The sequence below is a fragment of the Primulina huaijiensis genome, chromosome 4, assembly GCF_012295235.1.
Source record: "Primulina huaijiensis isolate GDHJ02 chromosome 4, ASM1229523v2, whole genome shotgun sequence".
NCBI lineage: Eukaryota > Viridiplantae > Streptophyta > Magnoliopsida > Lamiales > Gesneriaceae > Primulina > Primulina huaijiensis.
The window spans coordinates 2,217,371-2,231,782 of record NC_133309.1 but is presented as its reverse complement, the minus strand read 5'-3'; positions in this window follow the sequence as shown (position 1 = coordinate 2,231,782).

Genomic DNA, 14,412 nt, shown 5'->3' with positions numbered 1-14,412 from the left:
TATCTATCAAAAGTTTGAATTTGAATGGGAGGATTTTGATTTGGGTAAGTAATTGAGATGAATTTGAAGTTCATGATTCAAAAATTAACTTATTGATGATTTAAAATTTATTGTGAAATGAATTAATTTAACCAAACAAACTCTTTGACTTGTTATGAATTTTAAATCTTTAACTTCAAATTCATTAATTAAAATACAATTTAAACTTGAAATATTTGGTTTCAAATCTATTAATCCAAATATAATTTAAGAGAGAAAGGACTTGATTTGAAATCTATTATTAATCATGGATTTGAAATATATGCCTTCAAATGTTAATTTATTTATCACAAAACTCATACGAGAGTGTCTCACGTGTTAATTTTATGAGATAGATTTTCGATTTAATTCATAAAAAAATAATATTTTTATATTAAAAAGATTAATCTTCACTATATCTATAGAATGTATCGACCCGTCTCTCTATAGAACAAAAAACGTTACATGTTATAGCACAAGCTGCTGTATCATTCCAACTCTAGCCATTTCCCGCATAGGAAAGAGCTTCAGGCAAGGTATCATCAGTGGTTTATTTCATCATACCATGTGGGCATTGCCCTATGATAGTATGGATGACCAATATTTGCCTATGTATATATATGACCTATTTTTTTTTCTGAAATTGTATGTGTGGCAAGATCTTATCCGTTGAAATGAAGTGAGGGTAGTACTCACATAACCTTCTTACCCCAATGAAAGTCTCTAAGATACATTTATAGATAGTACCTATCCATACCATTAACTACCAAAATCCTCTTCATAACATCCCTATTTTCATAGAATACAATAAAATTAATACAAAATTTTTGTCAGAGAATTTCGCGAATTAATTTTGTGAGACGTATCTCTTATTTAAGTCATTTATAAAAAAAAATATTATTTTTTATATCAAAAGTAAATCTTATTATTGTAAATATGTGAATGATTGACTCGTCTCACAACGTCTCACAAATAAATAACTGTGAAATCGTCTCATAAGAAATTTATTATAAAATTAAAATTGGAAAATTAGATAGGACTTTTGTATTCACATTAGTATTTACAATTTTTACTTGGGATGCATAAAAAATAACATAACTTACTTTATCCAAGATCAAACAAAATTGGAAATGAATTACTATTAATTTTAAAATTTCAACTAAAATTCTTAATGAACATATTTTTGAAACTTCTACAATAATATATTAAAATTATTTATGAGTGAAGGAGCAATTTGGTGAAGTTTGAATATTCATTAGATTATTATAATGTTGGCCTCCGGAAAATTCGATCATGCTCGTGCATGCAAATATCTGCACGGACAAAGATCTTGACATGTGTTAATTTTTTATACGTGCCATAATCTTATCCGAGTCTTAGATTTTGAGCTCGAACAGAATTTTGACATGTACCAAAAAACAATATATGTCAAGATCTTGACACGTGCCCGCGGTGTTCCGCAATTTCGCAATCACTGTGGGTTGTAATTGGTCGGCTTTATCATTTCGTGCCACCTTCCATTATTTGAGGTTTCACAATATTGATTAGTGAAATTCAGATTATTTTTATTTTAAAATTTGGATTATTAATTTTAAATAAAAAAGAAAAGTTATTTATCTCCATATGCTGATGATATATTCAAAAGTATAGAAATATTTTAAGAATTTTTAATATGAAATAATCGTCATATTATATCGTTATACACGAGCATGTAATTATATTTTATGCATTTTTTTTATAATATAAAAGATCAAAATATCTATCTAATAATACTAGCTAGTGAAACAAGTGCATCAAATTTTCAGATATGAATTCTCGAGAAAGATTTATATATTTTTTATTTTTAATCCTAAAAACATTCGATCTATAGTTTTACTCTAATAAGTTAGTCTTATCATTTTTCACATTTAGTCATTTTCACCGAAGTGTTTACGTAGCATCGGATACGTCATTAATGTTCGACACTATATCAGCAATTTCCGATATACATAATCAATTTTCAATGGTATGTAATTATTTTCAGTTGTCCACACCAGTATTATGATAGAAAATGACTAAAAATAAATATAATTATAACTTAAATATAATAAACGAACAAATTTATATGATCAAAAATTTCAATTTTGGCTGTTAACCACACCAGAGGTCCCCGGATACACATGGGACGCTACGCTGCAATAGATGACCTTGCATATGTGGCAGGGCATATGATTAGGTATACATATATATATTTTTTTATAATAGATCTGACATAAAATACATTAATTTATTTCTTAATTTTAAAACTCTAATATCTATACCATTAAACCATATGAAATATGTCATATTATAATATTAATTTTATTACTTTAAGTTTTGATAATTGATAAAATAAACATCATCGAGGTATTACATGATCCAGTCACTTATTGTTTGTAATTTCAGGTTTTTCGGTTGTTGTATCAAGACTAACCGATCAAGAGAACTCAAGCTGTATTTCATCAGTTTTCTGACTGTACTCAAGCATAATTTGTTATAGTTAAATTGCACCGGTCATATATGAGCAAATCAAAGTGATACTACAATTCCAGCCATCCAACAAATATTTGTTAAAATATGATTGACATTATCCTATCAACTCTTGAATGACAAAGTCTCCTAGATCATCTATGTCTTATCAATTTTTCGGAAGTTAGAAGCTAAAAATAAGCAAAGAAACATTAAATGACGGTGACTGAGAGCGACGAGGACATTCAGTACATATGATTGTTGAAAAAAAAATTCTTCCGATGGAGCTTTTCAATTACTATAAATATTCAGACTTTAGATTGAATAAGAAATTTAGTTGAATTACGATTACATGCTTACATTTTTCAAGTTTACATTCATTCAAAATTTCTGAGTATACTCAAGAGATCATATTTCAATATGCTCACTTAGCACACACATATCGGAACATATAAGATATTTCAATGATCACTTTATGATACTCTACCAACTTAAGCCGTTCAAGCTAACTGTTGATTTTTGTGTTGTTGTCTAGTAAATCGAAGATTCTTAAATATCCAGATATTGTAAAGTGATTATTAAAAGCTTCAACTTTGGTAGTGATAAGTCTTAATTGAAGTGAGTTTTTACAAGAAGTTGTAAAACCAAAGTTTTTTTAGTAATTCATTCCTAAATGGAAGAAAGGGCGACGTATGATTATTTATCTCTGAACATCCATAAATATATGTCTCACTTACTTTACGCACTTTACATTTTTTCCTATCTTTTATGTAGAAATTATTTGTTAATTATCGTTTTCTTTGTATATATATCTTATCACTAGTCAAACCGAACTTTTTCTGTACTTGGTTATTTTCAGTGATCTAGTGAAGCTAGCCGTTGAAGAATATTTGTTTTAACAATCTAAAAACTGTTCGGACACATCAAGTTTAAAGAAAATACTTTAAAGAGTTTATTCACCAATCTTTAAAACTTTAATTTGATCCCAGCAAGTGGTATCTGAGCGAGTTTTTCTTAAACTCTGAGAACAATATATTTAAAATTACATCCTTTAATAAGATTTCTATGTTTTCAAAAGAGGAATATGATAATTGAAAGATTCGTATGCATACACATTTGGTTGCAGAAGATGATAACATGCGGTATGTCATCACCGGAAATCCAATAAAGATATTTAAAGCCAATACAACTATAGTAGTTTCTGAGGAATCCTAAAAAATGGTCAAGAAACACCGGTCAGAATGGACCACAGAAGATAAAAATAAAACTAACTTGAACAATGTGGCCAAGGATATCATATTCCTGACCCTTGACAAGAACTTATTCAGCAAGATCAAGACATGTTCAACCGCCAAAGAGATATGGGAGAAGTTGACCCAACTTTTCGAGGGCAATGATCAAATCAAAGAGAACAAGCTGACTGTCTATCCAGAAGTTTGATAATGTCAAGATGAAGTCCGATGAGATTCTCAATGAGTTTGATGAACAGTTTAACATTATTGTTATTGAACTTGCATCACTTGGTAAAGAATACTCTAACCGTGAACTTGCTTTGAATCTTATAAGAGCACTGCCCAAGGAATGGGGGTGTAAAGGCGGTGTCCGAGAATCCAAAGATCTCAACAAACTCGAGCTGCATGACCTATTTTTCAGATTTGAAAGGCTACGAGTTCAAGTTAGGGATCAATACGGAAGAATAGTCATCCACTCCACAACCCACCTCAAAGGAATATATTATTCTTTTATTATTTTGATAAATTGATATTATCAATTTATGATTTTGTCTTTCTAGATTATTGCTTGATTTATTTCTAGATTATGAAATCTTTCTTGATTTATTCCTATATGATAAGATCTTGATTGATTTATATCTAGATATTATATGATTTGTTTTTTAATATGATTTTTATCTCTAAGATATTTTATCTTTGTTAAAAAGAGTTTTATATCTAATGAAAATCTTGTTTCCATATTTTTTAGGACTTTTTTATGGAATAACTTTTAGGTCAAATCATTGATATAAATATGTATAGCCTCACAGCCGTACATGGGTTTTTTTGGGGAGAGAAGAAGCTTTGGAGTGAGAGAAAAAAAAAAGAAGATTTGTGGAGAGAGAAGGTTTTGGAGAGAGAAGGTGCTTCCAAAGACTTTTCAGAGAGTTGGTAGAGAGAATGTTTTTATAGAGAGAGTTGGACTAGATATCTTTTCACATAGACAAAATTACAAGAGTCCAACATATATTTGCTCTACAGTTTTGTGTGATCGTGTGATCACTTTACAACGCAGGAGAGCTGCTGGATTTTTCTGAACACACACAGAGTTCAGATATTGAATATTTTCATGTGAATAATTTGTGTGATTGAGTCACAGACCTTCAATGTTGCTGATTGGAGTTGCCAACACTCGAAAAACAACACTGACGCAGAGTGTTGATCGAAGAGTGGTGTCGTTTGGTTTTAAGAAATACATTTTTATTTTATGCATCTAGTTTTTAGTATTGGTTTATTTTGATGCATGTTAATTGCTTGGAGTGTCAAGGAATTTAGTTTTGTTATTTTCACTAGTATTGTTTTGGTGTAAACGATTTACATATTTTTCTAGTGAATTTTTGCCATGAGGCATCGCACAAGTATTCGTACTTGTGCATAATTTAAAACTAGTGTTTATTTATTAAAGTTATATTTGTGTGTTAATAATTAATTTCCGCTGCATGTTGTGCGCTCGTGTTGACAACACCAGAGTACAACACTAATTTCTGATACACACAAATATATTTATTTCCTGTACGTTTATGAGCAACATTCCTTACAAGTGGTATCAGAGCCAACGCTTGATATACTGAGTGATTGATTCTGGTTTATTGTTGTTTTTGCAGGAAATATAACGAAAGCTCAATTGATGTATTGGCTTCAAGTGCTGTTTTTAGACCACCGGTCTTGGATGGATCTCATGCAAATGAATGTGTAAACAGACTTCATAAGAACAAAGGCATGGCAGTTTCCTTGAGTGACGACGACTCAGAAGAAGACATGGAATCTTGTAAAGGAGAAGAGCACTCTTTCCTGTCTACTGTTTTGAAGGAAAAATGCTGGCTGCAAGTCAACCTACACGGTGTTGCAACACCAGGCCGCAACATCACTTCAAATCCTTGTGTCTCAATGCTAAATCTCACAATGACTTAGGTATCATGAAATCCAGGATACTGATTCTGATGAACTCATCTTTGAAAGTGTGCAGGCTATGTATGAAGAGTTATATGAAGATTGGATCAAAAGAAATAAAACAAATTCAATCCTCTCTAAGGAGAATACTGATCTGAAAGAATGTGTGTCTCGACTTGAAGTTGTTCTTAACAAGAAGGATATTGAGCTTTGTAGAGTTACGGATGATCTTGAGAAGGCCTCAAAGACTCTTGAAAAATTTAACTCAATTTCAATAAAACTTGACTCGATGTTGATGATGGGAAAAGATAACAGAGCTGGTCTTGGATATGTTGAAAGTGTATATGAACATGGTGAATCTTCCAACTCTGGATCAATATCAACTGTGTTTATAAAGGAAAGTGAAGACAATTCTGTCCATTTAATGGTGAACCCTCCTACGAAGACTTTGCCGATCTCAAAGCTAGCCTCGGAACAAAGGCCGAAACAAAATAGAGCTTCTCCCTCTCCTTTGAAAGTTGATCCTCCGGTGAAAATGTCACAAACCAAAAAATCATGGTCAACTTCTGAACCAAAGCAAAGAAAGTGACATTTTATCTGCCATTACTGTCATAATCCTGGGCACATCAAACCTTTCTGCTACAAACTAAGAGATGACTACCTGAATTGACAATCAAATCGGGTGTTGCACACGGTGTTTCACAACACCATGCACAACACTACAGTCAAGAAATCTTCTACAAGGAAAATATGGGTACCTAAAACTGTTATTCGATACAATGTCATTTATACTTCTTTAAAAACTAACATTGCAGGTGCATTATATTCTGACAGTGGGTGCTCATGCCACATGACCGGATTTAAATAACACCTCACGGATTATGTTGAAGTAAAAAGTGGGAATGTAGCCTATGGTGGTGGTGCCAAAGGGAGAATTGTAGGCAAAGGAACCCTGAACGTTGATGGGCTTCCTGAACTTCACAATGTTCTACATGTTGAAGGACTTAATTCGAACTTAATAAGAATAAGTCAACTTTGTGATGATGATTTACATATTAGGTTCAACAAAAATAATTGTGAAATTTTTAATGATGCCAATGTTTGTATAATGTCAGGTACCCGGTCTGCTGACAATTGCTATCTTTTGGGAGAAGGTGATGATTGTCGAAGTGTCAAGGTAAATGATTTGGACCTACGACATAAAAAACTGGGACACGTGAGTATCAATACCTTGAAGAATTTGCGTAAGTTTGATACTGTGAGAGGTATGCCCAATTTAAATTTAGGTGATGTGTATGTCTGTGGTCCATGTCAGAAAGGTAAACAAACCCGTGTTGCGCACCCGGTGTTGCAATACTTTGGGACAACACAGTGTCTTGAACTTTTACATATGGATATAATGGGTCCAATGGATGTTGAGAGCTTGGGTGGTAAGAAATATTCATTTGTTTGTGTTGATGATTTTTCGCGTTTTACTTGGGTAAGTTTCCTTAAGGAAAAATATGATACTTTTGATGTTTTTAAGAAATTGCATGCTAGGATAACAAATTTGTATAATGTGAGGGTGGTCAAGATAAGAACCGATCATGGTAAAGAGTTTGAAAATTAACATTTTACTTATTTGTGTGACAAGAAAGGTATCACTCATGAATTTTTAGCTCCAAAAACCCCTCAACAAAGCGGCATAGCCGAGAGGAAAAATAGAACCCTTCTAGAAATGGCTCGAGTCATGCTGAGTTCCAAGAATGTGTCGAAAACGAAGCTTTAAATAATGCATGTCACATTTTCAACCGTGTATTTTTAAGGAGTGGATCTACCATGACATCCTATGAAATCTTAATGAGAAGAAAACCAAACCTTAAATACTTTCATATCTTTGGTTGTGTTTGTTATGTTTTAAATGATCGTGATCATCGTGCAAAATTTGACTCCAAAAATGATAAATGTCTATTTCTCGGATATTCAATGAATAGTCGGGCTTACCGTGTTTTTAATTTGAGAACTAGAACAACTATTGAGTCAATTAATGTGGTGTTTGATGATTTTGCATATCTAACAGGAAAAACCAATGAGGATGATACTGAAGGACTGCAGGATATAAGTGAGCCACTGACCAGTACTGGTGTTGAGCCTGGTGTTGAGTCTAGTGAGGCAACACCAAGCACAACACCGCCTCTGAACCGAACAGAAACTGTGGATAATGATAACGATGAAGATGATGTGGTGATCAATTGTGAAAAAAAATATTCCCAACAAGAATCAGAAGAATCACCCATCATCACAAATCATTGGTGAAGTACATGAAGTTGTGCAAACTAGGAAAAAAAGAGAAGGTCGACTACCGAAAGATAATTGGGCTAGTATGCATGAGCTCCAAGTACTCACAGGTAAGTCACTCTTGTGTAGTGTCTCACATTGAACCTAAGAACATTAACGATGCACTAAAAGATGAATTCTAGGTCAATGCAATGCATGAAGAACTTGAACAATTTGTGTGCAATGGTGTTTGGGATTTGGTTCCTAGATCAACGAATACCAATGTCACTGGAACAAAATGGATTTTCAAAAATAAAACATATGAATCTGGTAACACTGTTCGAAACAAGGCTCGGTTGGTAGCTCAAGGGTATACGCAGGTTGAAGGGGTGGATTTTGATGAAACCTTCGCTCCTGCAGCCCGAATTGAGTCAGTCCGACTATTGCTTGCCATATGCGCATCAAGTTGTATCAAATGGACGTAAAAAGTACTTTTTTGAATGGAATTTTGAATGAGGAAGTATATGTAAGTCAATCTAAAAGATTTGAAGATCCTCATCACATGGAGCATGTCTACAAGCTCAAGAAGGCTCTATATGGACTGAAACAGGCTCCACGAGCATGGTATGGTAGGTTGGCTGATTATTTGATCAACTTGGTCTTTAAACGAGGTGAGGTTGATAAAACCCTCTTTATTCAAAAATTGAAGCATGATATTTTGATTTGCCAAGTTTATGTAGATGACATTATCTTTGGTGCTTCATCACAAAATCTTGTTGATAACTTTGTTGAATGCATGTCATCACAATTTGAAATGAGCATGGTAGGAGAGTTGAATTTCTTCCTTGGATTGCAAGTTAAATAATTGCATGATGATATATTTTTGTGTCAATCCAAGTATGCTAAGAATCTGGTTAAAAAGTTCTTAAATGATAATTATAAGCATATGAAAACTCCCATGGGGTCAAGTGAAAAATTGTCTAAGGATGAAGTTGCCAACGGTGTTGACAACACCATGTACCGCAGCATCATCGGTAGGCTTTTATACTTAACTGCTACTCGCCCTGATATCATGTTCAGTATGTGTTTATGTGTTAGGTCCCAAACAAATCCAAAAATATCACACTAAAAGCTGTGAAACGCATTCTTAGATACATTGCAGGTACACTAGAATTAGGATTGTGGTACACACAAGAAACAAACATAAATTTGGTAGGTTTTTCTGATGCTGACTGGGCTGGAGACCTAGATGATAGGAAAAGCACATCGGGTGGGTGTTTTTACCTAGGGAATAACATTGTGTCATGGTATAGTAAGAAACAAAATTGTGTGTCTCTATCCACTGCTGAATCTGAATACGTGGCAGCTGCTAGTTGCTGCTCACAACTTGTTTGGATGAATCAAATGATTGAGGATTATGGTTTTCACAGTGACATCATGATAGTATATTGTGATAACTCCAGTGCTATAGGCATTTCTAAGAATTCTGTTCAACACTCTCGAACAAAACACATAGACATAAGACATCAATTTATTCGAGATTTGGTTGAAAAAGGCATAATTCAACTGGAATTTGTTAGGACTGAGAATTAACTGGCTGATATTTTCACGAAACCCTTGGACTTTGAGAGATTTTCCAATCTTTGGAAGTCTCTCAGCATGTGCGTACAATAATCACACACACATGTTGTCACTGGTGTTGCCAACACCGATGACAACACCATTTTTGCATGTCTATTTTTAGGATGCTAGGCATACTGCATAATCATAATCCTATTTATTTGTGTAAAGTCTGAATAGTGAAGGAAATTTCTGAATGGTACTCTCTGAGTGTTCATACTTCCAATCAAATGTTGAGGAGTAAATTATGCCTAATCCAAGACATCGAGTAGTTGAGGATGTTCATGGAAAGCGTGATCTTGTCCAACGTGAAAAAGTGACTTGGAAAATGTGAGCATAAGGAGAAAAACAGAAAAGAGGTAAATAAAAAAATTGTTTAGAAGAAAATGGAAAAAACTACCTAGAGGAGTCCATTGAAGACCGTTCTTCTAGTGTGGGAGCTACCACTTCTAAGTCAAAATAGTAATGGAAAAATCTACCTATGAGAGTCCATTGAAGACCGTTCTTATAGTATGAGAGCTACCATTTCTGAATCAAAAGAAAATTTTACGGAAGTTTGAATAAAACTCAGCGGTATTGCCAATAGGTGTTTCCAACACCAAGTTCAGACACAACACAATTTATACATTGCCTGACATTTCGATAATTCATCATATTGGAGGCATATTTAGGAAATGCATATTGATTTTTGTTTCGTGAATTCATCATGTGCTGTGACATATCAGTAACTGACCTATGACAGTCGATAAAAACCTTGATTACCTATATTTTGAATTTATGTGTCTACTTGTGTCAGTGGGTTATAATCGACGTGGTTTTCACTGGATATTCTTTCGAAATCGTCGTAACACGAGTTTGTATCAATTTTACTATTTTATTTTGGGATTAAACCATGATTAGTTTTTTGGGTAAATTTCGAAAATATTACCTTTACCGTGTGGATTGTTCAAACTGAAGGATTGAATCAATGTGTTTTTTTTTCGTTGGAGCAAGAGTATATATGTTTTGTTACCGTTGAATCCTTAATAATTACTCTTGCTTATTTTCACTTACTCTCGTATCTTTCTTTACTCTCGTGATTTTTTTGTGCGTTTTTGTGAGTAACACCTGATATACATTTATAATTTTCTCTCACATTTTACATGTGGCTGAAGATACTACTGATGTTGAGTCCGATGTTGTCAACACCGCTGACAACATTGACTTTTTGATACTGATGCGTATGACCAACAAAATTTGACGGCATTCTTCAAAGATAGATGACGGCTTCCTACACTTGTCAAGTTCTCCCCGACTGTCATCAATGCTATCACTGATGAATCTGGACCTATCTTGGTCAGCTACTAGTGTTGCCACTGGTGTTGGCAACACGGCGTCCTCGTCCACTTCCACTCCCGATGGATTTGTCTTGCTCTATACTTACAGGCCCAAAATTGACTTTGATCTACGGCACATTCAAAAGGCCAAAGAACTCATTGCTTACTACGTGGTTGAGTATAGTCTGCTTTTGGAAGTTGGCTTACATTCTGGCCAAAAAGTGGGAGTAGGAGGACCAAAAATGCAAAGGAATGATGCTGAAGCATCTGTAGTTGCTAAGTTTGAATGAATACTTATACTATGTCCTTAATGCTGTTTTTGGGTTGCTTGGGTTGCTCTTATATCTATTAGCGCGATTAATGAATTTCTCCTTCGTATGTCTTCTTATATTTTCAGGTGTTCTAATGATGGTGTTGACAACACTGTCAATAACACCAGTGCTCTAACATGTTCTATTCAGGGGGAGACACTCTTTAACTTAGGGAGAGCTTAACTGATTGAGATGCTTGCCAAGATTATCATTTTTGGATGTTTTGTCCAGAAAAGCAAAAAGGAGGAGATTGAAAGAAATATTTTATTCATTTATTATTTTGATAAATTGATATTATCAATTTATGATTTTGCCTTTCTATATTATTGCTTGATTTATTTCTAGATTATTAAATCTTTCTTGATTTATTTCTATATGATAAGATCTTGGTTGATTTATATCTAGATATTATATGATTTGTTTTTTAATATGATTTTTTTCTCCAAGATATTTTATCTTTGTTAAAAAGAGTTTTATATCTAATGAAAATCTTGTTTCCATATTTTGTAGGACTTTTTTATGGAATAACTTTTAAGTCAAATCATTGATATAAATATGTATAGCCTCACAGCCGTACGGGGTTTTTTTGGGGAGAGAAGAAGCTTTGGAGTGAGAGAAAAAAAGAGGCTTTGTGGAGAGAGAAGGTTTTGGAGAGATAAGGTGCTTCCAGAGACTTTTCAGAGAGTTGGTAGAGAGAGTGTTTTTAGAGAGAGAGAATTAGACTAAATAGCTTTCCACATAGAGAAAATTACAAGAGTCCAACACATATTTGCTCTACAGTTTTATGTGATCGTGTGATCACTTTACAGCGCAGGAGAGCTGCTGGATTTTTCTGAACACACTCAGAGTTCAGATATTGAATATTTTCATGTGAATAATTTGTGTGATTGAGTCACAGACCTTCAGTGTTGCTGATTGGAGTTGCCAACACTCGAAGAACAACACTGACGCAGAGTATTGATCGAAGAGTGATGTCGTTTGGTTTTAAGCAATAGTTTTTATTTTATGCATCTAGTTTTTAGTATTGGTTTATTTTGATGCATGTTAATTCCTTGGAGTGTCAAGGAATTTAGTTTTGATATTTTCACTAGTATTGTTTTGGTGTAAACGATTTACATATTTTTCTAGTGAATTTTTGCCATGAGGTATCGCACAAGTATTCGTACTTGTGCATAAATTAAAACTAGTGTTTATTTATTAAAGTTATATTTGTGTGTTAATAATTAATTTCCGCTGCATATTGTGCGTTCGTGTTGACAACACCAGAGCACAACACTAATTTATGATACACACAAATATATTTATTTCTTGTACGTTTATGAGCAACGTTCTTTACACCACCAAAGCTCTAGCCGCCACAATTTTAACTCCAACCGTTAGTGAAAGAGCTTTAAATAAAAAATCAGCCAACCAGATAAGCAATGAAACAATGTCTTTATTTGTTAAAAAAAATTGGCAAATTTATTAAGAAAAACTAGTATAAATTCAAATCTTATCATAAAAAAGATCAAACAGATGGTAATCATGATTGTTTTAATTGTGGAAAAAAAAGACCATTTTATTACAGACTACAACATACCAAATAAAGATGATAAGAAGCCATTCGAGAAAAGACAATTCAAAGATGATAAAAAAATCTACAAGAAAAAAAGAACCAAAAAGTGTTAATTGCCGACGAAAGTAAGAAAAAATGGACTGACTCAGATTCGGATCAATCAAGTCCAGAAACCTCAACAAACGAGAGTGATGAAAAGAAATGACAATGTCTTACCACATATATTGAGCCAGACGACAAATAACTGAGCTGGAGAATGACGACGATTATCTAGTATTTGATTTTGATTCTGGTGAATTCATACGAACAGATCTTTTATCACGATACCGCGTAACATGACATATGACTAAATGAATATAAAAGACTCACAATCTGCCTTGTTTGCCACGTGTTCCTGTATGAAGTAAGACACATCATGTGTGTAAACATATTAAAATTCCAACTTTACGACTTTTTCTTACATATTTCGTGTGAGCAAAAGAACGACAATGAAATTAAGGCCACAAAATATGCCTTTTTGCCACGTGTTCCCTTTCACACAAATGATGTGTAATGTTGACTTTTTATATTACAAATTTTATGGTAAAAAAAAAATAATGAGCTCAAGGTTATGAATTAAAAAAAAAAATGAGATCAAGGTTATGAATTTGAGTAATATACAATTTATAATTTACCGTTATATTATAAAATGGACAAAATATATTATATAGTTTAACTCGTTAAAATTATTTAATATATATAAGTTTTATACATATATTTATAATTTATAGACAATTCAAGTATATTACAAAACCGGGTATATTTCACTTAACATAAAAACTCTTATGAGACATGTTACAAGTCAATTTTGTGAGATAAATCATTTATCCGACCAGTGAAAATATTGCTTTTAATTGAAAAATATAAATCGGATCGATTCGCCTTACAAATATAGACTCATTCAGCTGATATAATGTCTTACTTCAAAATTTGAATGCTATAAAACTTATCATATGATTGGATTTTAAAAAAGTAGTACCTTTCTTATTAGTCAAATGCTAAATATAAATTTAAATGCATCTCTTTATTAACCATGTAATTTAATATTACATTCGTTACTATTTAGTAGTGAATTTAAGTAATGAATTTAATGTGCAACATTTTATTTATTAAACGAACATTTGATTTTTCTAAGCTACATTTCGAGTACTTTTTTACCCTATGTTGTCATTAACATGTGATGTCAACTTCTCTAAAAATATGAAAGATCTCGTATGATCTAATGATATTGAGACTTGCTAAACTGTCGTATATGATATATAACCGTGTAATCTAATCTTAATTACTGTTTTAAATGACTTTTACTTCCGTTATCAGCTTTCATTTTTTTTTTTAATTTATAGGAGTAGAATGACAAAAACTTGTGTGAGACGGTCTCACGGGTCGTATTTTGTGAGAAAGATTTCTTATTTGGATCATCCATTAAAAAATATTATTTTTTATGCTAAGAGTATGACTTTTTATTGGGAATATCGGTAGGGTTGACCCGTCTCACAGATAAAAATTCGTGAGACCGTCTCACAATAGACCTACTCGATTAGAATTAACAAAAATTTCTAAACGTGATCCAAGGAAATCCAACACTTTTTTTCCAATATTCCGAATTCAACTTTCTTGAGAAGTGGAAATCTTTTTGTTCACAACTTTCC